At 45.6% G+C, this 25,219-nt stretch overlaps 1 protein-coding gene across 4 annotated transcripts in view; it reads left to right on the top strand.

The window, feature by feature from the left end:
• The window catches only part of LOC106644456 (uncharacterized), a 231,621-nt gene that overhangs the window by 42,858 nt on the left and 163,544 nt on the right, over positions 1 to 25,219 (top strand). The window lies entirely within an intron of this gene.

Genomic DNA, 25,219 nt, shown 5'->3' with positions numbered 1-25,219 from the left:
CCCGTTCGCTTTGATAAAGTTCCAACAGCATCAGCAGCAACATCGCCTCCTCCGACATATATCACAAGAAAGGAAAAACCTTATGTCTCACCCCCTTACTGAATATATGTACAGGTATACATAGTATCACCTGAACTCACCAAGAGGACAAACCGTAAGGGAGAGAGGGATGCCTATTAAAAAGCAAGCGCGCGGTAATAACAATCTCGGCGGTGATCGTAAAGTTTCCCTCCTCGACCGGCACACGCACGCACGCGACAATTTGTCCTCCTCCACTTTCCACATGCATATACCGTGCAGTGCTGCATATAAGTAATGGCACTGCTAGAGCTGTGGGAGCAATTATATCCCATCTCCCCCCCCCCTGTTCTCATGTGTGATGTATATTGTCCATTGATCGCGCGCTCGGGCGCTGATTTTCCCCCTTTCTTTATGAATCGAGCCAAAAATAAATAAAACCGAAAGGCCGGGCGAGTGGGTAGAGAGGGGGGGGGGGCAAAGTTATCCGCGTAATTACGAAGATGAAAGCTCCGTATCTCTGGCGCTTACGGGGATGGAAAATAAAAGTTCGGAGTTTGAGGGAAGGGGGGGGGCTGTTGGGGTAGTATCGGGAACAGCGGCGCGAAAGTTCTGATGGAAAAATGACGCGAGGATGAGGGCTTTATTTTTCAGCTCGAGGAAACTTTTTGACGCGCGCTCGCGTGAAATGTGTTTGCGAAAAAAAAAAAAAAAATGCCGTGCCCTGTGTATCGTATATTGTACATATAATGCATGATCGACGAAAACAGGGAGGATGAGTTATTTGATTTTTCGTTTCAACTTTGCTGCCCTTTCTTCGGCCTGTGTGCCTTTTATCGGTCGAGCTGCACAATCTCCTAAATGGGGATTCCGGTCACGGAGGGGAGCCCTGCTCGACTCTTACAATATACGTACAACCAATGCATTATCGAGAATCTGGTATGGACAGGTTTGCGATTCTTTTTTTTTGATCCAAGATCAAATGAGCAGTCAAATGATTTCTCTATGTGCAATTATTCATACGATCAATGTCCTAAAGCGTTATCTCAATGATCGCTGTATCTAGTGTTATTCCCTCGAAACGTATATAGCCCATCGTGGAAAATCACAAAAATTCAGTGGAGAAGAAGAAGAAGAAGGAAAAAAAAGAAATCCGAGTCGAGCGAAAAACAAGAGGGACAGCAGCTGCGAGGCGCGCGTTTTCTTATCTTTACGAGACACACGCGCTCTCGAATAGTAGGGGCACACGGTGTCGAAAGTGCCGTCGCGAATATTCAATTAATCGGGCGCGCCGCCGCGTGCTACACGCAAAGACCAAACGTAAAGGGGAGAGAGAGTGAAAGAGAGATAATGATAAAAGCATGATTATGATAATGCGCGCGCTATCGTTCCCGAGTAGGTATATATTATAAAGCAAAGAGGCTTTTTAACGCGACGAGCGCAATTTCGCCGTCGTCTCAGCCTTCCGTTCCCTCCTCTTTCTTTTTCTCATACTGTTGACTCGAAGGGGGAAAAGCTCTTGAAGAAGCTTTACGCGATTAATAGAGCGAGTCGTTGGCGATAGCAGTATCGTTTGTTGGGGGCTCTGCTTGTTGTTCCTTCCTCGTTCGGGAAGTAATAGGGTACACATACATGCTTATTACGTCCACAGTCCGGGTTTCAATTACCTCTCGCCGCGATGCCACACTTGTCCTTTACTTTGAACGAGTCCACGGGTCTTTTGGTTCAGTTCATTTTTTTGAAGAAGAAAAAAAAAAATCCGAAGCAGCAAATATGTTTCATCACCATCGGCCCCCTTATCTCTCTCCCTGTCTCTCGGTGATCAAACATTTCTTTTAATACGGGCGAATTTCAAAGGCAAATACACATCAGAGTCGGCGGGCGCTGCCAATAAACGCTGTTTGCTCTTTCCTGCGCGGCGATAATGAAATAACTTCTCCGCAAATCGACTCGTGCAATTCACGCGCCCGCCAACTCGTTTACACGGGTGTGTATAATATGGGCAGAACAATCGAGTTTTGCTAACGAGTGCAAAAAAATTGTTTTGAGAAAAAAAAAAAAAAAAAAAGTTGGTGCATTCTTTGCGCTCGCAGCGGCAAAACCAGCGGCCCCAAAGGAGTCGCGCCGATCTCGTTTATTAAATTCCGAGAAGGATTCGTGCCTCGGTATCTCTCCTTCGTAATCCAGTTGTCACGAACAATGGGGAGGCGAGTGTAAAAAGTAGGCGCGCCGCCGCGCGGAGAGAGTCTAATAAACCAACAACTCCGCGCCAAGGCCTTCGATACGTCCGCGCGCGATCGTTAATTAAATTTCCGGAACCAGCGGGCCGGAGTGTGCGTGTACATATATATAGCCGGCAGGCAAACACAATTAACCCCGGAGGCGCGTTTCGCGACAAATGATTCCGCACGAGCAAGCGGTGTCCCTTTAATTAGATTCACTGGTTTTTTGCCGCCGCTGCCTCTCTCTCTATCTCTGCTCGGCGACCCTTTCCTGTCTTTCGTCCAAGAGTGCGTCTCATTTTTTTTTTTTTTTCCAACCATTGTAAGTCGGCGCAGTGATTCGGAAGATTCGTATCGGATGAAATTTGATTCCTCCGCTGCTGGTCTCTCTAATCCGTTTCCTTCGTGTTAATCCGTGTCAGGCTCGAAGAAAAACCAAAGTAAAAAAAAAAAAAAAAATAAATAAATAAATAACCTCAGGCGATATTCGAGTTGATCACTTGTAAGTTCCTCAAATCCATGTAAATTACCGCGCTCGTATCGCGGAGAGATTATTTTTTCAGATGTAGAAAGAGAGGAGTTAGCGAGCATTCCTATATGTATACCTGGCACTGCCGGCGAGAGAGAGCTCCCATCTCGTGTATCGATCTTTCGTATATATATGCGTGTATCACATAGGATATCCTCATTTTCCGTCTCTATCTGGCGCACTTGGTCACTCCGAGCGCGTCTCTCGGTGACTTTTTTTTCTAATCCAATTACAGAGGGAAAGAAAGATAGGGCGGGACGCAATCAACGTCAATCAACCGCCTAACGATCTCTTCCTGTCGCTCGTTTTTTGTTTTCGCGTGTGCTCTCTCCTCCCCGCTTGCAGCTGTCACTCGATTTTAAAATTAGTCGCTCGACACCGATTTGCCGTCCGATGGTTTTACAAGAAGATACCATAAAGAGACCATTAGACGCAATATATCCTCGCGATATTTTCATCACACCGGTGAGCTTATGCTAAACAAAAAAATAGTTCTCCACCGAGCCGCTCGCTATACCGACCGATCAACCCGTTTTTCTCCTCGGCTGCAATTCCTCATAAAAGTTACGCGTCCATCGTATATAACACGTGGTACCTACCTATACTCGGTTAAGTAGCGAGCAAGAAACAACAACATGCAAATCGCGAGCTTTGGCTAATTGGCCTTGGAGCATATAATATTAAAACCAGTACCTGTATGTATACACCTTCAGCGACGATAAGCACTACAATCTTGCCGTACATGCACGTGTATACCTATTATTATTACATGTACCTATATACGTATATATTATCGAGAGCTCGGGTGTTTCACTTTGCCGATAAAGACACGCCGAGCTGTCTTCATCTTCTTCCAATCAGGATTCGCTTGTCTCGTTCACGCCGAGGCGTCGCTTCAGACTGGTTTTCACCAGGAAAACACGAGCAGGAAAAACATATACATGCGAGCCTATATAGTATACATACAAAATACGCGCATCGGTGCGAAAACGGGAGGAAACAGTTTCAATGACGATGGTCTTTGCATTAGATCCAGCGAAAATTATATTTTATGTACGTGATCGATCGTTCGCACTGCGTCGAGTTGAAAACAATTTTACACGGCAATAATAAACAAGTAGAGCGGATTGATCGTTTTTGCACGTGGCCAATGGTGAATCATGCATAGTCGGTGGGAAAACCTATGCGTGCACACACACACACAGACGTTGTTCTCCTCCTGCACTGGAAGGAAAGAAATTACAGCTCACCGGGGTATTTATACCCAGTGAACATACAACACGAGCGATAAGCTCGGCGAAGCGCGAAAAAAGAGCAGTACACCGCCGCGCGCTCGCTAAACGTATAGGCGTGGGCGGTGTTATACATGTATAGGTATATATGCTCGATCCGCGTTACACAAAACGGTTACGCGGCCGCGATTCCGATCGCTCCACGTGCATACATATTATATATGTGCTCGCTCCGAGGTGGTTCTGCCGCTGGGAGCAGCTTATCGGTGGATCGACGATGATTCCGTTTCGTCGTTAGTGGTATAAGGTACGCTCTGTGTGTGTGTGTATATATATATATATATATATATATATATATATATATATATATATATATATATATATATATATATATATATATATATATATATATATATATATATATATATATATATATATGCATGTATGTGCACGACGGAATGGAAAAAAAGTGCTTATCGGCCGACGAGTCATATATATGTGCACCCAGAGATCCCGATCGCAGTTCCTTCCTTTTTTTTACATACCACCGTCGTCGCGTCTGTGTTTCGTTATTCTTAGATGACAGGCGCGCGGTGCTCGGACAAGTACCTTCATTAGCATCCATAAATCGATACGCATCCACCGTATCGGTGGTGTCCGATCGACGCCAAGGTATATAATTAATAGTATTGATATATAGATGACGCAGGGGCTTTGGTTGATTCATCGGCCTGGTGGTTTTCAATGTCACATACCCACCCATTTATCGGGTAAAAATTCATTCGTTGAGGTGATACGCTCTGCCTGTACTCCAATTTGAGGCAATAACGCATTATCGGGCGCGACTCCGTTATGGATATCTTGCGGGGACGAGCAAACAAAGAAAGAAAAGGTGAAAAGCTTTCCTCGTTGATCTCCTTCCACCCCCCATCATTGTACGGCCACTCGAGTGCATGAACACACAGCAGTGCCGGGGGTCAAGCGAGGCCCAGCTCGAGAGATATATCTCGCGCCATCGGCCCTATACAACAATAACATTGTTGGGCCTCTCTCTCTTTCTTTCTTTTTTTTCTGCAAAGAAGAGGCAAGAGACAAAACAAGCAAAGCGCAAAGACGACGACTGTGTACACCACGAGGACACGGCGATGCTGCAGCAGCAGCAGCTAAGGACGACACAGTGCGCGCGAGAGATGCTATCGCGGAGGAGAAGGAGGAGGAAAGAGACTGCTATATGCGCACACGACGACGAAGAGGAATTTATGGAAGGTGCGCGCATATATATATATATATATATATATACATGCAAGCAGCCAGGCGAGCGCACTCGAAACACCGCACACGTGTGCTTTGCATGTATGTATATATACTACACTCTTCTTGCCACTCGCGGTGGAGGAGGAATACCTATTTGTTAAGCCGGCATAATCTTCGTGTCGAGAGGAGCAGCGGAGAGAGAGAGAGAGAACCTTGGGGGCATTAAATTTAACTTGCCTCGTTACTCTCGAAGCCACCATAACGTGTATATCTGTAGGTGTTTGTGTGTGCATGGTCTCTCTCTGCGACTTTGTCTGTTTGTTTCTCGGTCGCTCTCTTTTATTCCATACACCGATCTTTCCTTCTTTTTTTTTTTTTTTTTTTTTTCTTTCTTTTTGTTGTTGTTGTTGTTGTTGTTGTTGTTGTGCGCCTCGAGCATCGGCCCCTCCACTTTTCACCGCCGCGAGGAAAATTCTTGGGCAACGCTCGAGGGTGGAGGCGGTTTATACGTGTGTACGGAGATGCGCGCCCGAAGCGCTTCGAAAGAAAAGTTTGCGGGGCTTGTGTTTTTCTTGACTTTCTCGACTTTTCAAAGTTAAGCTGCACGTACTACCATGAGAGCTCCATGGGCTTTGCGAGTTTAGCTGATGCTCAAAGCTCGCGCGCGCGGCCGGCAAGATTGTTTCCTTTTCTTCTTCATCTTCTTCTTTTGGAAGTAACGGAAAATGTTTTTGTGCAGTTCTGGAAATCGAATCAAGCCGTCTTTGGGAGTATCTCGAGCGTATATTACACGAAAAGCCAAATGGACGGTGTTATTGCCTCCACCAGGGGGCAAAAGGAAAAAATAACTTTAATCAAATTACTTGCCGTGTATGAGACACTTTGTGTATTTGTTCCCGTATTTTTCATCACTACTCAAACAGGAAAGTATATTTTTTGAAAAAGCGTCATCTTCCACGTGATTCCGGGAGTTTCCTTCTTTTGTGCATGCAATTGGTAAATGATGTAATTTATGCAACCAAACAGCACCAGTAGCAGCGACTCTGGGACGTAAATTACCGTGGCTGCTGGGGAAGTTTCCTCGTATACGTGCACCACACGCGGTACATGTACATACGTTCTACCTCTTTTCCTCTCGCACACGTGATTCACTGATAATTATTAGTATGCAAGGAATCGCGTGTGTGTGTGGGTTGTGTATACATGTATAAATGTGTACGTGCGAGGGACGGAAACGTTTCCTCTCTGCCGAGTTATCACGCCAGAAACATCATATTCATTCTTCTTCTGTGCGGGGCTACACACGGCAGCTGTCCAAGTTAATACATTAACGAGGCACAAAGTTGAACCCCCTTTTTCAATCTCTCTTTTTTTTTTCTTTTTTTTATTCATATACCCACGTATGAATAATACGCCAAGCAAATTTAATTAAAGTTTAAAATTACATTTTTACACGATAAATTTTTTTTTTTTTTTTTCTTTTTAACTCGTAAATCATGAATATACTCGTAGCCTTGATATCTTAACTGGATCTACATATTTTATCATACTCATCAACCGTATATTATATATTACAATAATCCAACGTGTTTTTTTTTTCTCTTCGCGTATCGATAACAATAGATACAATATAAAATACATATTTCATATGATAATAATTTCTTGAAAGATATAAACAAAAAATAAATAAACAGTTGGCACACACAACACGACAAAGGGAGAAACAGGGCTCGAATCACCACCAATTATCATGCGAGCAGTTTTAAAATATGCATAGTACACTCGGTTATAGGTATACACGTATACACGCCCGTCCTTATAATATATATATTTTCGCCTTATTACATTGTCCTCCTCGTGCTCGTTCACCCTGACCTCGCTCTCCAGCCGATCGCTCACTCCTTCTTTTTTTCTCTCTCTATACACGCAAACATGCACACACCCGACGATCCTCGGATGCGCAATCAAATATCTCGCCGGCAGATCTCTTTTTCCCTTGTTTCTTCCTTTGCTCTTCGCGAGGTGGGGTCCCTCTCGTCGTGCACCACCACCACCACCACCACACTGTACATATGTGCTCCGGCGACTAATCAATTACCCCACGTGTTTATATATACATACGCACGCTCGCGGGGGTCTAACTTCTTATTACGAAAGTTACAAGGCGCCTGAATTCGTACCTTTTGAATGTACATCCTCCCGCGTGTTTAACTTGGTCTTTTTTTTTCCCCTACCTCCTTTCGACGTATAGCTTTGTGTTTGCTTTCGGTTAACAGGCTCGCTCATCGAGGGAGAGAAAATTTGGGCTTGTGGCGCTGCTTAAATATGTAGATTGTGTAGATCAGAGGAGATTGCGGGTGTCGCGATTGCTTTAATTTGTTTTCGAATACCTTGTATGCCAGTCGAAGAGAAAACGAGGAGTGGGAGGGAGGGAGGGTATATCTCCCGCAGTGGCCGCTCTCATAATTGTCGATCTGACCTGTCTTGTAAAATACTTTTTTTTTTTTTGTTCACCCTTTCTTTTTTCCCCCGCTCCAGCGTCGATTTGTTATTATGTAGCGAGCAGCGGTGACTCAAAGTTCACGTACCTGCTAGTTGCCTCGTACAATTAGCGTAATGCCCTGGTTTTATTTTTTTTTTTTTATTTGTTTTTTATTTTCCTGCCAAACCAAAATTACAAGTATAAGGTCGTGATGCAACGTAAAAACGAAAAGAAAAAAGGTTTAATTGGATTTTTAAAGTTTGTATCGGCTTTATTTTCAGGCCGCGAAATTTAATTCGAAAATTAATCAAGCGAGACGAGGTGGGGGGGAAGGGCGATTGCCGCTGAAAATGGGATGATGCGAGCCCGCGTTTATACGTGCAACTGCGGCCCCATCGTCATTTAATCAAGTTCATCGCTTGCACACGCACCCACTGCGCTTAATCCGAAAAAGCCACGCATGTCGGCTGGAAACGCAAATTACATCCCCGCGAGGTAATTAGCGCGTTGGCCGAAAAAAAGGTTTTTTTTTTTTTTTTTTTTTCAAAACTCTCTTTCGTTCGTAAAAACGAATCTCTTTTCTCTTCGTTTCTGTAATTAAAACTGGAGAAACGAGTGCGGTGATCATAAGCCATCAGTCACAAGAGAACGCCCCAGTAAATCCGGCTTACGTGCGATACAACACCCTTCATCCGATCGGTCCATTTGCGGCTCTTTTCCTCGTTTCATTTTTCGATAACGAGTACTTTTATTTGTTTTTATTAAAAAAAAAATGAATAATTTTCGATCTCGTGTTTTTTTCGCCGATATCGCGCCGTACAAAACGAGAACGAAGATAAGGCCTTTTTACATCGCATTTCAACGGGAGCGAGTTATATATATACGCTCGCACTGCTCTCTATATGTATGTACGCTTTATCGGTGTACGCGTCTGCTTTTTAACGCAATTATTACGTCAGTTTTGCCATTATATCGATGACGTACGTTTGAGTTGAAATTTTGTTTACTTGTAATGTTTTTTTTTTAGTCATTAAACAAACTTCAAACATTTTGCGATGTTAGCTCACGAGCTCGTAAAAAATAAAACAACATTCATGCACAAACTCCGTCACTCAAGCCTCGAACCGGCAATAACGCCTGTACTCTTACACATACATACACCGATTAACTCATTACGACCGATTAAAATTAATAACTTACCCGTGTCCATTATATACGCACTCGAGCGCGTACACGTGGCTTTATTAAAAGCCTCGCTGACGTGACGTAATGGATTTTATTAGAGCGGCAGTTGCATCATCCGGTGATTTGCGCTATATAGTTGTTTATCAAAGATATATTTATATACTGTGCAGATTTTTGAGGCAATATTCCTATCTTCCGACGATTGTTTTACAGTATAGTGGAGGAGAAGATCCAAGTACGAAGAACCCTCGTGGTTATTTTTCCGGTGGAGCGTAACTCCAGCAGCTAATAATCTCGTAACAAAGTGTGGGTACGTACACATAAATACACTGGTACGACGTACAAACACGCACCATTTAGCTCATTACGCAAACCCGAGAGAGCGTGTATATACCTACGCGCATTACTTTTCTCCTCGTCGTCGTCGGCGACGTTATTTGCTCTGGCACTTTGAAAGACGTACGTACATACATGCACGCGCATCAAGCTTTTCCCCCCCGGCAAACGAGTTTCAGTCCTCCTCCTCCTCCTCATTATCGACTGCAGGCTCTTTCTCTCTCTCTCTCTTTTTCTGTCGTCGCGGTGCAGTAGTAACAGCTACTCTAGTGTCATCAATATCACTTCCCCTGGGTTATAAATAGGCTCGACGAGCGGTGAGCGCGCGTTTCGCAAAATTATGCGGCGCCGTACGCACCAAGCAGATTCTCGGTTTGTCTGTCGGTGCGTTTTTTTTGTTTTTTTTGTTTTTTTTTTGTTTTGTCGTCCCTTTCGTCGCGGAGCAAAGAAGCGCGCGTTAATTGACTTGATCACACTCGGGTCCGCTGCTCCCGAACTATATATACGATGATTAAAAGCTCGCGCGCGCAAGGCCATCGACGAACGATTTTTATGTCCCCGCGAGGGAGGGCCACCGCGCGCGCGGAATATTAACTACACAGTCCCCCGAGCACATGTCACTTCCTTTCTTTTTTCTCCAAGCGAGTTGTAGGTACCTACTTGTGACTTTATACAATACACGGACAGGCATACATATACACCTATTTATTTATTTTTTTTCCCCTTCCATCGAGTGCTCTTTAATCGCGAGCGTGTACCTATTTCCCACGAGGATTCGCGCTCTTTCGTGCACTGACTTCGTGATGATGAGGAGGTGGTTGGAATGTGTGTACACATTGAGTGTTGGTATAGGTATACCCACTGCACACCAAACTACAGAGTCGTGTGACTCGTGCGGTTTCAAAGGGCTATGGAAATTACGTATATAATGCACGCGCGTGCAGAGAGCCACTCTCTCTCTCTCTCTCTCTCTCTTTCTGCTGGATGCTGTGGCTTTGATGTTTATTTTAGCCTCCGTGCAAATGTACTGCGGCAGAAACTGATGCTTTTCGCGGGAACGAGAGGGCGGAGTTTATTCCCCTCTCTCCCTCTATTTTCCGATGCCTCGAAAAGCCCACGAGTCCTTTAATTAATTCATCCGCCCTCCCTCTCTTTATTTTTCATTCAAATTAGCCCCGTAGAGGTACGTGATATTTTGTGAAAGAGAGCCGATGTAATGTTTTGAAACGGTAAAATGTCAGAGGCCGGTATCCCGATTATTTCCATGATTAAAGCGCGACGAAGCTGCTCCGCAATGCGATTGGCCTCAATTTCGTTCACGAAACGTTTCATTTTTTGCTCTTTCGTCCATATGTAATTATATACATATACACAAGCTATTATGGTAGGTCATTTGAAAGCATAAATGAAAACTGAATGACGGACTATAACCGTATAGGATTTCTAGCGGATACGGGAGGAGAAGAAAAAATGGCAATGATAAAATAACCATCACGAGGCGTGACAAAAGCTCTCGAAAAACGGAGCCTCAACGGTAACAAAGTCACTGTCGGCGGTAGTGAGTTTCGGTGCAGAGGGACACAGACAAAGGAATAATATTAAATATTAATTAGCCCGTTTTCCACCAACAATGCCATCACCACCAGCAGGTCGCCGACAGCGATAAGAGGGACGAGACCCCGTGAATACCCGGCATTACCCACTCGCTACAAAACGCACTCGTTTTCATATCTACGCACAGTAGCTCGTCGTGTCGTTTATTCCTGTTTTTAATTCACCGCACACTTTCCTTGGATCCCGGCCTCTCTCGGTTTTTGCGTCGGACCCGCGGCAAAAGGAATATAAATTCGCGCGCTCGTTTCCTCCTCGTCGTCGTTGTCTGCTCTCAAAAGCCCCCCAGCCCCCCTCGGCTCCCGAGAGCTAATTAAAACGTTAATTATCCCACCCCCCCTTTCTGCTCACTTCTCGTGGCTACTGCTGCTCGGCGCAAAACAAAGCGTCGCAATTTAACGCCGCGCTCCCCGCTAATGTGAGCGCAAGCCCCCCCCCTCCGCCACCCTTTTCTGCTCCCCAATTGACACAAATGGAAAGGATTGCGCGTCGGCGATGTATACACTGGGCCACAGATTTTCTAGCTTTCGCCTGTACTCCCACGCCCGATACAACGTACTGCGTACAGTATAGGGTTTTTCCAGGAGACTCGCGTCTTTTTGGACACGGGGTGTACAAACACGCTCCAGTGGTAGAGCTTTTCAACTTCAAATCGACCCCACCTCTATTATCCGTATCGCTCTGTATCTGAGTGACTAAGGCCAGAGGGGGGGGGTGTCCTAAAACTCTACATCTCAGTGCCAGAGAGGGCGATGAGTTTGTTGAAAAATCTTCGTTGACTGAATGTCCCTCCACGCGAACGTGAAAATATTTTCCAAACACCAGCACTGGGGGGGGGGGGGCTAGAGGGGTTGGAAAGCAGCACCGCGAGGCTCGAAATTGAAATTCATGTCGCGCCGAGTGAAATCATCAAGTCAGCAGCAACAGAGGGGGAGTAGTACATTATAATCGCCACCATGTCCGGGGCGCGCTTGCACACGCACGGGCGACACGACATGGCTAGTCCATTCATCCGTGCGTGCTTGTGTACGGTATAGGCAGTTCTTCCGGTTCCGCGAGCTATACGAGCTCGGAATATTATACCGCGCCGTTGCCGTGGTGTACGTATACACGTAACGGGGAAGAGAATAGAAAAGTGAAAAGCCACCACAATAGAGATAAAAACAACTCGATTTCGAGGGTGTAACCAGCCGGGGCATATGTGTCCTTTCGAGCGTACACGGTATAGGGCGCGGCGGAGGAGGAAGAGGAGGCACTTGTCAAAACAGCCGCGTTCGCGTTTGTTTTGATACATTTCCGCGGCGAATCGCGCCCACCATTGTACTTACCAAGTGCGAAACCAACTCGGTGTAAACGTCAGGCAGACGCACACGCAGTACCATGTGTTTGAGCTTGTTAATTCGCACGTGTTTGCGCTCGGGGATGAGTTTCGCTTGGTCCATCTCCGGGGGGGTTGATGTACGCTTTGCCGAATGCTCGCTTTGGGTGTTTGATAATGCATATTTCATCGGACGCATTAGCCGATTGTACACGGGGAGCTGTGCGATTCTCTGCGTGTATGTATTTGCACTCGGTGGGAATTAATTCCACCGAAGCATCGGAATAACTCTCGAGTCGAAGCTTTGTGTCCAATTTTGCGTTTCTGCCGGATCGATACGTGAAGTCTCGTTGAAACGATATTAATTATAATTCACGTGGGAAAGCGTGTACGTAACATTGAAATGATACTCGCGAGAGGATATAATCTCGGTAAAAGTGCTCTCTGGAAGAAAAAAAAAGAGCCCCCTTTGCCTCTCTCCCTGGCTGTTCTGTGCGCTCACCCACTTTCCCTCAACTCGCGAATATTAAAACACAAGAGAAAAGCGGCGGTATATATAGCGGAGGAGCGCTGAGCCAGCTTAAACAAAAGAGATTTTCCACTTTGCGCGCTCGACGCCCTCCTCCTACCCCTCTCGTCCCTTCGAATATTTATGCCGTCGACACTTTGCTAATCTCGATTTTTCCGTCCGCTCTCCGCTGCAGTCCATACGTGTGTGTATTACGTAGGCGCGCGCTCGTGTACATGTAGGTGTGTGCCTTGGATAAAAGGTAATGTATGGGCGCGAGAAAGTGTCTGCCGGTCGAATTAATGGCGGGAGAGCCTTTTTTTGATTTATGAGGCCGACGTCGCTGTCGTCGATGCGAAGGCCAGGACTTTACTCTTTCTTTTTTTTTTTTTTTTTTTTTTTTTTTTTTTTCCCCACGAGTAGTGGTTGCGGCTATTATTTTTCGGTAAATGATTGGGTTTTAAAAATTTCACTTGTTTTTACGCGAGTACGTGGGGATTGGAAAGAGTACAATCAACTATAGACAAATAGCTAGAGAAAGACACGTAAAAAAAATGATGATGATGCCCGGTCAAGTTGTTCCTGCAAAGCAAAGGAGAGGAGGAGGATAACGAGCATCAGAATGCAAAGAGGTGAGCAAAAGGGGCACGATGCATCGGCGCTCTCCCTCGTGAGAGAATTTACGCGAGGTCACGAGTTGCACACAGGAAGAGGTCATGACCAGACCTCCTCCTCTTCCTCCTCCTCCTCTTCCTTGAGGGTCGGCGTGTGTGTACGGGTCTCTCTTCCTTTCTCGTATTTACACAGCGGGAAGGAGCCAAGCCGCGCGTCTCGTGGGCATATTAAACGTCACCGGGCTCTTGGATTTCAGACGAAGGGAGGAAGGAGGTGGCGAGTGTTATCGTTTCACCGCTCGAGGAGGAGGGCCACGACTTGGGCCCTGCTTTCCTCAAGAGACGCGCCGTGCATGCATGTACAGGCGATATTAATCGACCCATTGAATTATGGGCCCTGTTTACTTGCAAGGCTTGCACACCTACAACGTGTACAAGTGTTGTTACTGCGCCGTGCGAACGATTTCATCTTTATTGTTATTGTTGCGTAATTTACGTTAAAACAAACCAAACTCTGGCACGTGCAACAACGATGGACCGTTTTATTGTAGAAAAAAAAAAAAAAAAAAAAAAAAAGAATACATTAACACCCTCGCGCATCCATCAGCCCTCCTCGCTTCGGCCGCTGGATCTTGATAGGAGGTTTCTCCTCGGACAGACGCATTATTCGCGCAACAGACATTAGCGTCGGTGCGGCGATGGTAGCGCGGATCTATCAACTTCAGGGAGGCGCGATTATCTGCTGGCCGTGGGTGCGTCGGCGGGGGGTTGCCTCGCACAAACGAGGCGCTCGCGTGTGCCGCTATCGGTGGGACGCTGGTTCGCTTTTACGTTTTCCCGCCGATGTATGCCGGGATAGTGTTTATTATTTTCTACCGTAGGCGCGTTTTGTCGATGCCACTACAAGGGTCTTATCTTCGGTACTTTTTTTGATTTACGCCGATTCGGCAGCGCAACCGGGAATGGACTGAAAAATCGCGAGGTTCCCCGATAACTGTCGGGGACTGTGCGTTTTTATCGACGCGATTAAAATGATTTACGACTCCCGCGTGTGTGGCGATACGCCGTGAAAAACAATACGTCCAGCGAGTCGAAGGAAAGTTTGACGAGAGCTCATTTTTTTATCCTCCACCGATGGAAAACTTTTTTTTTGTTTTTTTTTAATTTTTCCCAAACATTTTAATGCAAAAACGCACAATTACTTACAAGTACCCTAGTTTCCGAGCACCGCACAGCGTGCATATAATTCCACGAGCAGCGAGTCCTGAGTTTCATAAAATTGTATTTTACGCGGAGGGGGGAAGAGAAAAAAAGAAAAGTTGAAGAGCCAACATTTCGCTTTATGAATTCTTTCGAGTAAAAAATTATACGCCACTGCGGCTCTTTGCGGAAAAATATGGCGTCGTCTTCGTCAGTTTAAAGGATATGCAGCTGCGCTCATAATAAACCCATTAGGGGCTCGGCTCCTCCGCTCTAAGCCCGGTAGTACTCTCTCCTCGCTCGTGCCGTTAATGCACCTTTCTCCCTTCCTTCCTTCCTTCCAAAAAAATTCAGAAAAAAGTTAAACCAAAGTGCTACCTTTGAAAATCATCCTTGAAACAGCTGCTCAAAAACTCGGCTCCCTCAAACTAATAATCGTACGGTAATGATTTCGCGGTTTTAAAAAAAAAACACTGATAAACATTAAACGCGCGCTTGTATCGTGTACAGTGTTGCTCTTTAGTTTAATTATTTTTCCTCGGAAACACGTGTTTGACACTATTGCAATCAACCACCCTTTTTACGATTAATAAAAAGAAATAAAGGAAGAAAAAAAAAAAAAGATACCTTTCCCTAGATTTCACCGGAAGATAGGCGAAAGAAAACTCCAGGCGTACAGCAATTAGTTTTATTAGGCAACGATTCGAGATTGCAAAAAAAAAGCTCGCGTCGTCGAGATTTATCGCCGAGGAGTCGACTCGTTATCAGTCACTTGAATAAAACATACGCGCCGTGCGTGTGCCTCTTTTTTCTTTCATCGCATTCGCGCGCAGGGAAGACGTATATATCGTTAATTTAACGCGCGTAATAAAATTTATGAACCCCGAGAGAGCAGGGGAGGTGATGTTTTATTTTGAAAAATCACTCGTTTGCCATGCATTTTCCTCCTCTTGGCTCCGTAACAAATTGTTAAATCGCAGTCCACGGTAAGATGGAATCAGAGGCGGATCAAAGCGATTTACACGAGTACAAGACACATCGTGCTCTCTGTTCGTCCCTCTGGCTGTATACCACATGTACATAATTGGCTTAATCCTGTTTCAATTCGAGCGCTGCCTCACATTCCGATGTAACGGACCTCAACCATCGGATCATTCGGAGTTTGTCTATCACAAAGTGGACCTTTTGATCTCGTAGATTAGCCCGGACAAAGAGCTCCGCTCTGTTTCTTCCCCGCACACTTTTGTTCTCGCTACACGCGACTTATTCAATTTTCTAATCCTTTTGTCCGGCCCTCTTAATTTTATTACCCCCCTGTCCCAATTGACTTTCGTCATTGTGTATAATATATAATCGTGCCTTTTGGAGCTGTCGTGTAGCCTAACCGAGAGTATACGTCGGATCTGTCACGACAGACGTAGCGAGCTTGATGGAATATTTACTTTTTCCATAAGTACAAGCGTCACTCGACTCCTTCTTGAGACAAAAAATGGTTAGTATCATCGTCTCGTAAAATAATTATATATAAATTGCAGCGTCTGGTAGCCCAATAACTTGGAAGCTAAAAAAAGGAGTACATACCTACTTACGCCCTCTTCAAAAAGCACTCGAACCACTGAAAAGCTAATTTGATCCTCGGCCCTTAAAATGAAGCCCTGTATATATACCCATCCCCAAATAAAACATCTCCAAGAGCGATTATGAAAATTACCTTTCCCCTCTCGACCTCCTACCGTACGGTATTCGGGTGAGCGGGTAAAAGTTGCACGGTTATCTCTTCTTCCGAACCTTATATTATATACTGTATACGCTCTCGGTGTAGAGAAAAGCGACCCGAGGAGGAGAAAAGTGTAGTAAGAGTGGTAGTAGTCTGGGGGGGGGGCTACCTCTGCTGATGCTTGTATAAAAAGGGTAGCGAAAAAAAAAAAAAAAAAAGAGATGAAGGAGCAGACGGGATATCGTGCGCTAGGCAAGGGCATGCACACGTACAGCAGCAGGGGCCACTGATAGGACGCTAAGTGTATTTGGCGAGCTTCCAGCCAAACACCGACGATGGAGGAAAAAAAAAAGCCCGAATGGGCTCTACTGCTTTTTTGCTCACCGGCGTAAAATCAGTGGGTGCAAGATCACCAGAAGGCCCGTATAATCCTCCCCCCCATTCGCGCCTTTCTCTCTGTTTTTCTTGGTCCACTCGCGCTACTCATTATAAATATACCCTCGTTTCTCAGCTACGTTTTTTTTTTTCTCCCTCTTCTCCTTTCTTCCGGGGAAACATTCCTGCGGTTCTCTGCCTCTCGATTATTCTTTTCCATCCGGTATATAGGCTTATCGATTTCCTTTCTATTGGATATCGGCTTTTTTTCCACTCACCCCCCTTTATTTTGATACAGTGGTCTCTTTGTTATGAAGATGATGGTGATTCCCAGTTCGCGAGTCAAAGACTCTATTTTTCTCTGCTCTGCAGCACGACGAGGAATGAGTCTATTTTTTTTTCTTTCTTTTTTTTCCACATTGATCAATAAATCGAAGTTGGTTTTATTCTTGGATTATTTTCACGAACCGATGGGAAGAGGAAAGAAGAAAGAAAAAATAACCCCAAGACGAATAAAAATTAACGGCGCAGAAGCGCACCGACTTTGAGACCCGATAAAAGTAATGGCAAAAAAAAAAAAAAAAAAAAAAAAAAAAAAAGTAGCCGAATCAGCCTCGTCGTAATACCGCCGCAATACCATCAGACTATGGCACACGAAGATATGAAAACCAGCAATTTTCATCGAAAATGTCGTCGTCCTCTCGTATCCTTTCCCGTCCCCCCGCAACTCCTCCAGTATATTCGTACAGTCATATCCACCCCCACCCCCATCCTCCCCTTTTGGTGTCGTCGTCTCATCCCACCCCCTATAGCAGCTCTCTCTTTTCTTCTTCTTTTCCTTCCTGCGCTCGATAATCCTCGGCTCGGAAGTCCACGTACGTGTGTTGTACACGCACAGAGGCACGGCGCGCGGATGTTGGCAAAGAAAACCAATCGGGGGGAGGGGAGACTTCTGATCCCCTGACGTTGCCTGTGGAGGAAAATATTAAGGGACGACGCCGGCGTCGTACGGTAGACGATTAATTCAGCTTTAGCGCACGTGTGTGTGTGGTACTGTCTACGCGAGTAATAAAACAGCCGTGTGGGTATACCCACGAGTGACGTGGAGGAAAAGAGAGAAGATGCGCGTATTGGGGAGGAATCGAAGAAATGCCGATGTATACGTGAAATTGTGCGGAACGTCTCTCTCTTTTCCCCTTTCGTCGGCGCAGTTGGCGATGTTTTCGTGTGTTCTCTCATCCTCCCCCCGTCTTTCGCAGATCCCCCCCCCTTTTTTTTTTCTTTCCTCGCGAGTGATGACGCGTCAGCGTGGGTGGTTTTTAACCGAGGGATCGCGCCCTCCTTCCTCCTCGTCTTTTCGCTCTGCATACATGTACGGACGGATTCTCGTCCGTATCGAGTACAATGGTGCCCTGATCCGTTTACGTGATTCGCTGGTTTTTTTCCCTTCTTTCTTTTTCTCATTTTTAGTCCACCAGTTCAATTTATCTTGCATTATTATTATTACTTCTGTTCGTGGTGGTATGGGTACGTTGATTTGAGCGAGAGAAAATCTATTTATATACCAAAATATAAATCTTAACAAATTAATGTTAATTGATTCAACTATAAATAATAATGTTGCTTTTGAATATGTATACTAACGACATGCATTGGTTTTTTTTCTGTTGCAGGTACGTTTCTTACATGCACTCATACACTTGGTTTTCGTGGTCTTACCGCAGTAGTCAGTAAGTATATGTAGACGATTATTAATTTATCATTGATCCGTAACAAATCATGGGAATAAGAGTATCGCATGCGTGCATCGCACAAACGGTACACATGTACGACACACAAAAAAGGCGCAAAGTTAAAAAGCAGCAACAGCTTCATCCGGGACGGGGAAAGGAGGAAAAAAAAAAAAAAATCCGAAACAACTTCTCGAGGAGCACTTGCCACGATCGATCGGCGACCGCGCGGCGATGGCAACGACTTGCTGCTTCATAAAACGCCATCCGAACCCCGATGGTCCCACGGACGCGCGAGCCCTCGCGCCAACCAGAAAAGAAAACAGCCGAGAGAGTCCCATCACGTCCTCGGCGCAAAAAAACATAAAACGCTCTCTAAAGCGTCGGTCGTCGACGACGTCTGGCTGCCGAGAGAGAGGATCTCACGCGGTCCGCACAAAGGGAGACGCTGCTCCGGACGTGATAAAGACTGTATATACGTGCACAACCGCCCCTGAAAGGAAGGGGAAAAAAAAAGAGAGACGATCCCAAAAGGGAACTCCGAATCAGCCGGTTTGTGTATAGAAGCCGTCCCCGATGATATATAAATAAAACATCGAGAGGTGAAACAACGACGAGCGAGCAAACCGTATGATATTATCCTGAAAAAGTTGTCCCTCTCGGTGTGCGACTCCGTGGCGTCGTTAGTGGTTTCGAGGGCTTCCTCTAATCTTCCTCGCCGGTGCTTCTCGACTTTCCCCGAGAGGCATTTGCCCCCGACGCCTCTCGCTCACGTGCACGTAAATAGATTGCGCCTCTGGCAAGTGCTGAGAGAGAGGCTTGTGAACGGTTACAGTTGTACTCCCTATGCATCGGAGGCGGGAGGAAGTGGCCATCTATACACGAGCTCGTTCGTTCGTTGTACAGATCAATGGAGATCGACCACTCGACGGGGATGTATTTTTTTCCCCCGCGGGAGGATCGATAGCACAACTGTGTTGTGTTATAACAAGCGTGTACATATGATGTGTACGTACGTGTATTTGTATGGACGTCAGCCGCGCGGGTCTAGGCCTTGGTTAGCTATAAATAGCCGGTGTAGGGCCTATGTACGTTATTGACCCGCTTACGAGCGCTGCTTGGCGGTATATCGGACCCGACGTAAGTATATAACTGTTTATCAAACGACGACTAGTGCATACATTCGTCGAGCACACGGTACTGAGAATAATTGAAAATTGTCGCTGTGTGCAGTGATTGTGGTTATATATATATATATATATATATATATATATATATATATATATATATATAACGCGAGAGATGTCAGAAATGCCGCAATCCGACTTCCTCGACGTCGATCGCAACTTGACTGGTCGAGCTGTGGAGGAAGAGTATAGAGAGAGAGAGAGGAAAAGAAAGGGCAATTCGTCGGGAGAAACTGCCGTTTAATACAAATCTCATCAGTCGTCGGGTGGTGTAAAAGAAAAAAGCTCCATCTGAGCTCCCGTATGTATAGGCGGGAGTGCACTACAAAAAGCCACTGCTGGCGCGCGAAAGTGATTCCGGGCACGCGTTAGCTGGTCTCGTATGTAATGTATACGTATAGGTACGAGGACAGTTGCAGGAGTACGGGTTGGGGGTGGGGAGACAATGACGAAGGCATCCGATTAATTCTGCTGCCGCCTCCGTCTGGAAGAGCATTACATAGGTATATTATGTATAGGATTGTTTTGCACTCGAAAGAACGAGCGAGCAGGTGCTCCCTGCTATTGGCTCCTCTATCCATTCGCCGAGCTATACGACTGCACTCTTCTTCTCACCGCTGTATCCGCGTGCTTTTTTCCTTTCCTCCCATCTCTCTCCCTCTCTCTGGGTTTATTTTTCTCCCTTCCTCCGCTCGGATATCTAAAAAACTCACGACTTCCTCTCCCCGTGTCCGTCCGTCTGTCGATCTGAATTCCGACAGAGTGCCAAAGGCATACACGGGGGGATGCAGCTAAGGCCCGAGGGGAAAGCCGCAATTCCGAGGGAGAAAGATCCCCCCCCCTCCTCGTTTTGGTGGCTTAATGAGAGACTCCGGCTGATTGGGGGACTACTCTTTCTCTCTTTGATGCGGACGATCTCGGCTCGAGGGCAGGGGGGGGAGAGGTGGCTTTCGATTTTTTTTTACCAAAAGAAGAAGAAAGAAAAAAGGAGCTTGGGAATAGGCTCTGCTTCGCGATGAATAACCGTGTGACCTTTTACGCGGGGGATTTGTGCCGTCCGAGCGCATTATCGATTGGTGCTTTCAAACATTTTGTTTCGCTGCATCATGCACAATTACACCTATACGTAGGCGAAACACAACGAATTAATTAAACAAAAGGGAGTAAGAGTTTTCCCTAATGGAATATGCCACCCGTGCAATGCGTTTTCAGTTAAAGTCCCTTGAAAAAACAAAAAAAAAAAAAAAAAACAAGGCCATTGTGCTCGGCGAGTATAGCTTTGGGTAAACGCGCACGCGATGGAGCTAATTTCCCTCTAAATAAATACGATTTCATTTGCACAAGCGCGCATCAACGCGAAATTAACACGATTAGCGTTTAATTATACATGTATGGTGTAGAAATGGCGATCGATACACCGCATCGGACACTAGAAATACCAAAAGCCAACAACAGTGCAACATGTATTACGTTTTTTTTTTTTTTTTTTTTTTTTTTCCCCTCGTACCTCCCCTTCCCCCACGTGACACTTGTCCGACATATCCGTATGCCGTATCCATACATTGCGAGTTACAGGGGCACCGGTTGCATAAAACATTAATTTCCATTGATTGACACCTGATCGATGGCTCTAACTTTACCTACGTGGATTGTTGTATACCCTGTTGTGTGCTGTTTGCTCGGTTTGCCGTGTACCCACGCGCTAAACGTTGTTTGTCCAAGCATTAGATGTATATGTACATCGAGTCGCCATTAATTTGCGGCTTATCGCTTACTTGTCTATCCGTTGTCTTTTCTCCCTTTTTTTCTCATTCTAAAGAAAATATATTCACTCTCTCTCTCTCTCTCTCTCTTTGTGATCACCAAGCTTCTGTTTGTGTACGTATAGTTGAAGAATTATACGATGATTGTGTATACGCGGTGTGGAGATCATGTAGGTATATTCGAGATTGTTATATACGTACATAATATATACTTCTTGTAAACTATCTTGTTGCCGCAGAGAGAGAAATCGATGCGAATGCGTCGACGTATACATATATAGGCTCGTACAACTACGAGTACCTGCTAATAAAACGTACTTCACTCTCCTTGCGATTCCGGTTGCACGTGTTATGTGTGCACACGTATACCGTACACCTCACGTCTTTTCTCTTTTCTCATTAGTCGGCAGTTAAGTGTTTGCTGCCGCTTTTTCTTCCATCCATATACAGTATTAAAAAATTGATTGATTCGTTGGTAAAAAAAAGGAGGGGGGGGGGTATAAAACACAGAGCACACTACACACATTCAATCAGCCAGTCGTTTTTGTTGCAGCGCGGGGTAATAAAAGCTAATAACAATCGACGAGAGGAGAAAGAGAGGCGCTTGGAAATTGGAAAAGTCGATGTTTATGTGTACCATGCTTGAAAGTCTCGACCTTTTACTTACTTGATGTACAAAGTTGGTCGACGAGCATGTAATGTATTAAAACGCTCTCCATATACGAGATAAACACCGTAATCATAGGTTGATTAGGATCGCAAAGGAGAAAAAAGAGCTTTCGCGATTATTCCAGTAAGCCTAAACGCCGAACAATCATCTCTCCTCTGTCGTACATTATACACATATAGTTAAAGTCTCGGTAGTTGTTATGTTAAATAAATAGTCGACTGATTGCATTATAAACAACAACAACAACTCGTCTCTCGTAAAACACGGCGCGCACTTTCATTCCTTATTCCCCATGTATATACTTACAATGTAGTATAAGTAGCAGTGCAGATTAATTCATCGTATGAATGTATATATATTATACCCTCGTAACTCCGCACGAGCCGTGCAAAATCAACCGTGTGGGCAGCAATTACATCACTACGCGTGTGCGCATCAGTGTGGAGAGCACATTCACACCGGCAGACGAGTCACGTCCTCATTATCATCACTGTACCATCATCATCATCGTCATCAATTCCGGGCCTCACTGCCGCCATGTATATACACGCGCGCGTATAATTCTCAAAGAGCTGCCCTTTCGAACGGAGAGCTATGGGGGGGGGGGAAAGTCTCTCTCCGCAATTACGGTATTCCGCGAACGGCGCCGGAGTATTTATACATCCCCAGGAGCAGAGAGAGAGAGAGAGAGAGTCGAACGAGCGAGTTCAGGAATCGATCTGCAGAAAAAGAGTATAGGAAGAAATGATGATTTGCACGCCTGCAGCAGCAGATGATATATATACAGTCGAGTGGAACGAGGGAAGCAACGAGCGGAAAATAATTGCCCGCGTAGGTATCTAAGTATGTAAAGGCGCCCTCTCGTCTTTCATTTCGCGCCGCGCTTTTAGATATTTCAATATTACACACCGCGCGTAAGTAGTGCCTACAAGCGTGACTATAATATAGCGGCAAAGTGTTTTTTTTTTTTTTTCTTTGAAAGATTCCCTTGCTCCTACGCTTTTTGCCTGTATCATATGATAGAGTGCATAATTGGACCCCCCTCATCTTAAGGTATCCTCAATCGTTTTTATACGTTGTTCGCGTGCTTACTTAATGAAGCGAAACTCTTGTACCCCTTGGACGATCATCGAAGTAAGCACTACTTATTTATATGTAATATTTATTAAATGGAAAGGTAACTAATTGGCATTGTCTAGCAAAACGAGGACTTTACAACCACGTGGAAACACAATTATTTTGATGTCTTTGTCTCTCTTTCTCCGAACTTTCGACAAAAGTATGAGATAATGGCCCATTTCTGCCCAAAATATTCCGCCTTTGGCCCCTTGCAATTATCGGAATAACGTTGTTTCTTTGCATGGGAAAAAAAAAAAGAAAGGCTTCTCAGATTTAGGCAAATAAAAACACAAAAGAACACGACACCAGCCGAGCGAAACGGGAGCTCGCTGCTATAGGTGACAAAAAAAAAAAGAAGAAAAAAAATCACTTGCACTCTGTTAACGCATGTACCCGATACGGTTATACGCGTCGGGGTGAAAGAGAAAAAGCCGCCGCCGATACAAAACAACGACCAAGAAAGAAAATGGAAGGTAGGGGAATCTCCTCTTTCGTCGACTGGTGGCAACGCTTTGTCTTTTATCTCCGGGCGGTGGCTGTAATTTCATTACATTCCACCACCTCCTCTTATCCTTCTTCCGCGTGCAAGCCGGCTTTTTACGTACGCGCTCGATTTCTCACTCTCCCCGCCGGAATTCTCGCTCCTTTGAAAAAGAGTAGTATACGCATACATCCCCACATCCGTCGTCCAAACACGTAGACACAAAGAGATGATAATAGAGGTAGGTGATCGAGGGTTCAAGTGACCATTCGACAGCCGCAGAGCTTTAGGGGGGCGAAAGCACCCGAGATAATGAGTTGATTAAGTTGAGGAAGCTGAGGTGGATCGAGGCTCGAGAGGGGGACCAGCCTGATTAATCGGTGCGAGAGAGGTGTATATAGCGAGTGGGGGGTGGGGGAAATTGTATTTTGGTCGGATCGGATCGAAGGGGGGGGGGTAACGAGCGAATTTAGCTGCCACTGCTGCGGGTGGACACACGTTTATTGGCCTTCATCCCCCTCCATACCCTATAGTTGGGGAGGGACGATTTGTACACCAGAGCGTCACGGTGTAGGAACAGGTCACGCTTCGGTTCGCCGGTCGTTCTTCCGATCTGCTGTGGCGTGCGAATCCGATCACGCACCCACACTGGGGGAAACGGGGGGAGGGGGGAGGATTTATTTTCTCGGATCTAGCGTGTCCGCGGCAGCGGGTAAAATTTCACAGATGGGAATTTAAATTTGGGTACACGCGCGTGTGGGTGCGTGGCGCAGGTGTTTTCGACCGAGTGGCAGTAAGAGGGGGGGGGGTGGAAGGATCGTTTTGGGATGGGATGAGAGATTTAATGTGATTGCGCCACGCGCTTCTCGGTGATTGAAAAAAAAAAAAAATAATAAAATAAAAAAAAAACTTGATTAGATTAGATTCATCGACCTTGTACTACACCGAGGGTAGAAGCTACGAACCGAGCACAAAGACGACGCTTGCATGTATATATAATTATACAACTCCTCTCTGCAAGCTCCGCGTCAGGTAACTCCAACCCTCTCTCTTGAGAGGGAGAGATAGAGCTGCAGCTGTTTCCCACTCTCCCGTATCTCGTTGCTCGCTCGGTCCCTAATCCAGTTTAAGCTACCTTATATTATACTCCCGGCTGCGGTGGCCGTGCAAGACTTTGTACTCGAGTCAAGGCCACTATAACACGGGCCCACAACAGCACCCAAACGGTATATACATCGCAATTTTTACAGAGAGAGAAGCTGCGGAACATACCTCGGGCCAAAAAGTTGGTTGCAAGTGCACGAGCAAGTACAACCCATTGTTCTCCTCCCTGTTGCGAGCGTGTATTTATCATCCAACTATGGCTATCCCTTTTTTTCTTCTCTCTCTCTCTCTCTGCTCCTTCCATTCGCGGTGCTGCAGCAGTTCGCAATAATTCAGTTAGGGCCAGGTGCGAAGCTAATTTCGTTGTACACTCGTATAGGAGCGGTAAAGTCGTGGTGGAGGAGGGAAACTCGAGGAGAAACACTCGAGAGGAGAATGTGTGTGTGTGTGTGCGCCCATGCAAGCCCGGGTGGGAGAGGAGATGCGCGCGAAGGGATCGAATTAGTCGGGCCGATCGTGCGAGGGTCGGTAACCCCGTTTCCAATTAATGAAACACACGATGTC

The sequence above is a fragment of the Copidosoma floridanum genome, unplaced genomic scaffold, assembly GCF_036245765.1.
Source record: "Copidosoma floridanum isolate Cflo_tuat_1 unplaced genomic scaffold, Cflo_Japanese_pri ptg000030l, whole genome shotgun sequence".
NCBI classification, from domain to species: Eukaryota; Metazoa; Arthropoda; class Insecta; order Hymenoptera; family Encyrtidae; genus Copidosoma; species Copidosoma floridanum.
This window is presented reverse-complemented; position numbering and strand designations above follow the sequence as displayed.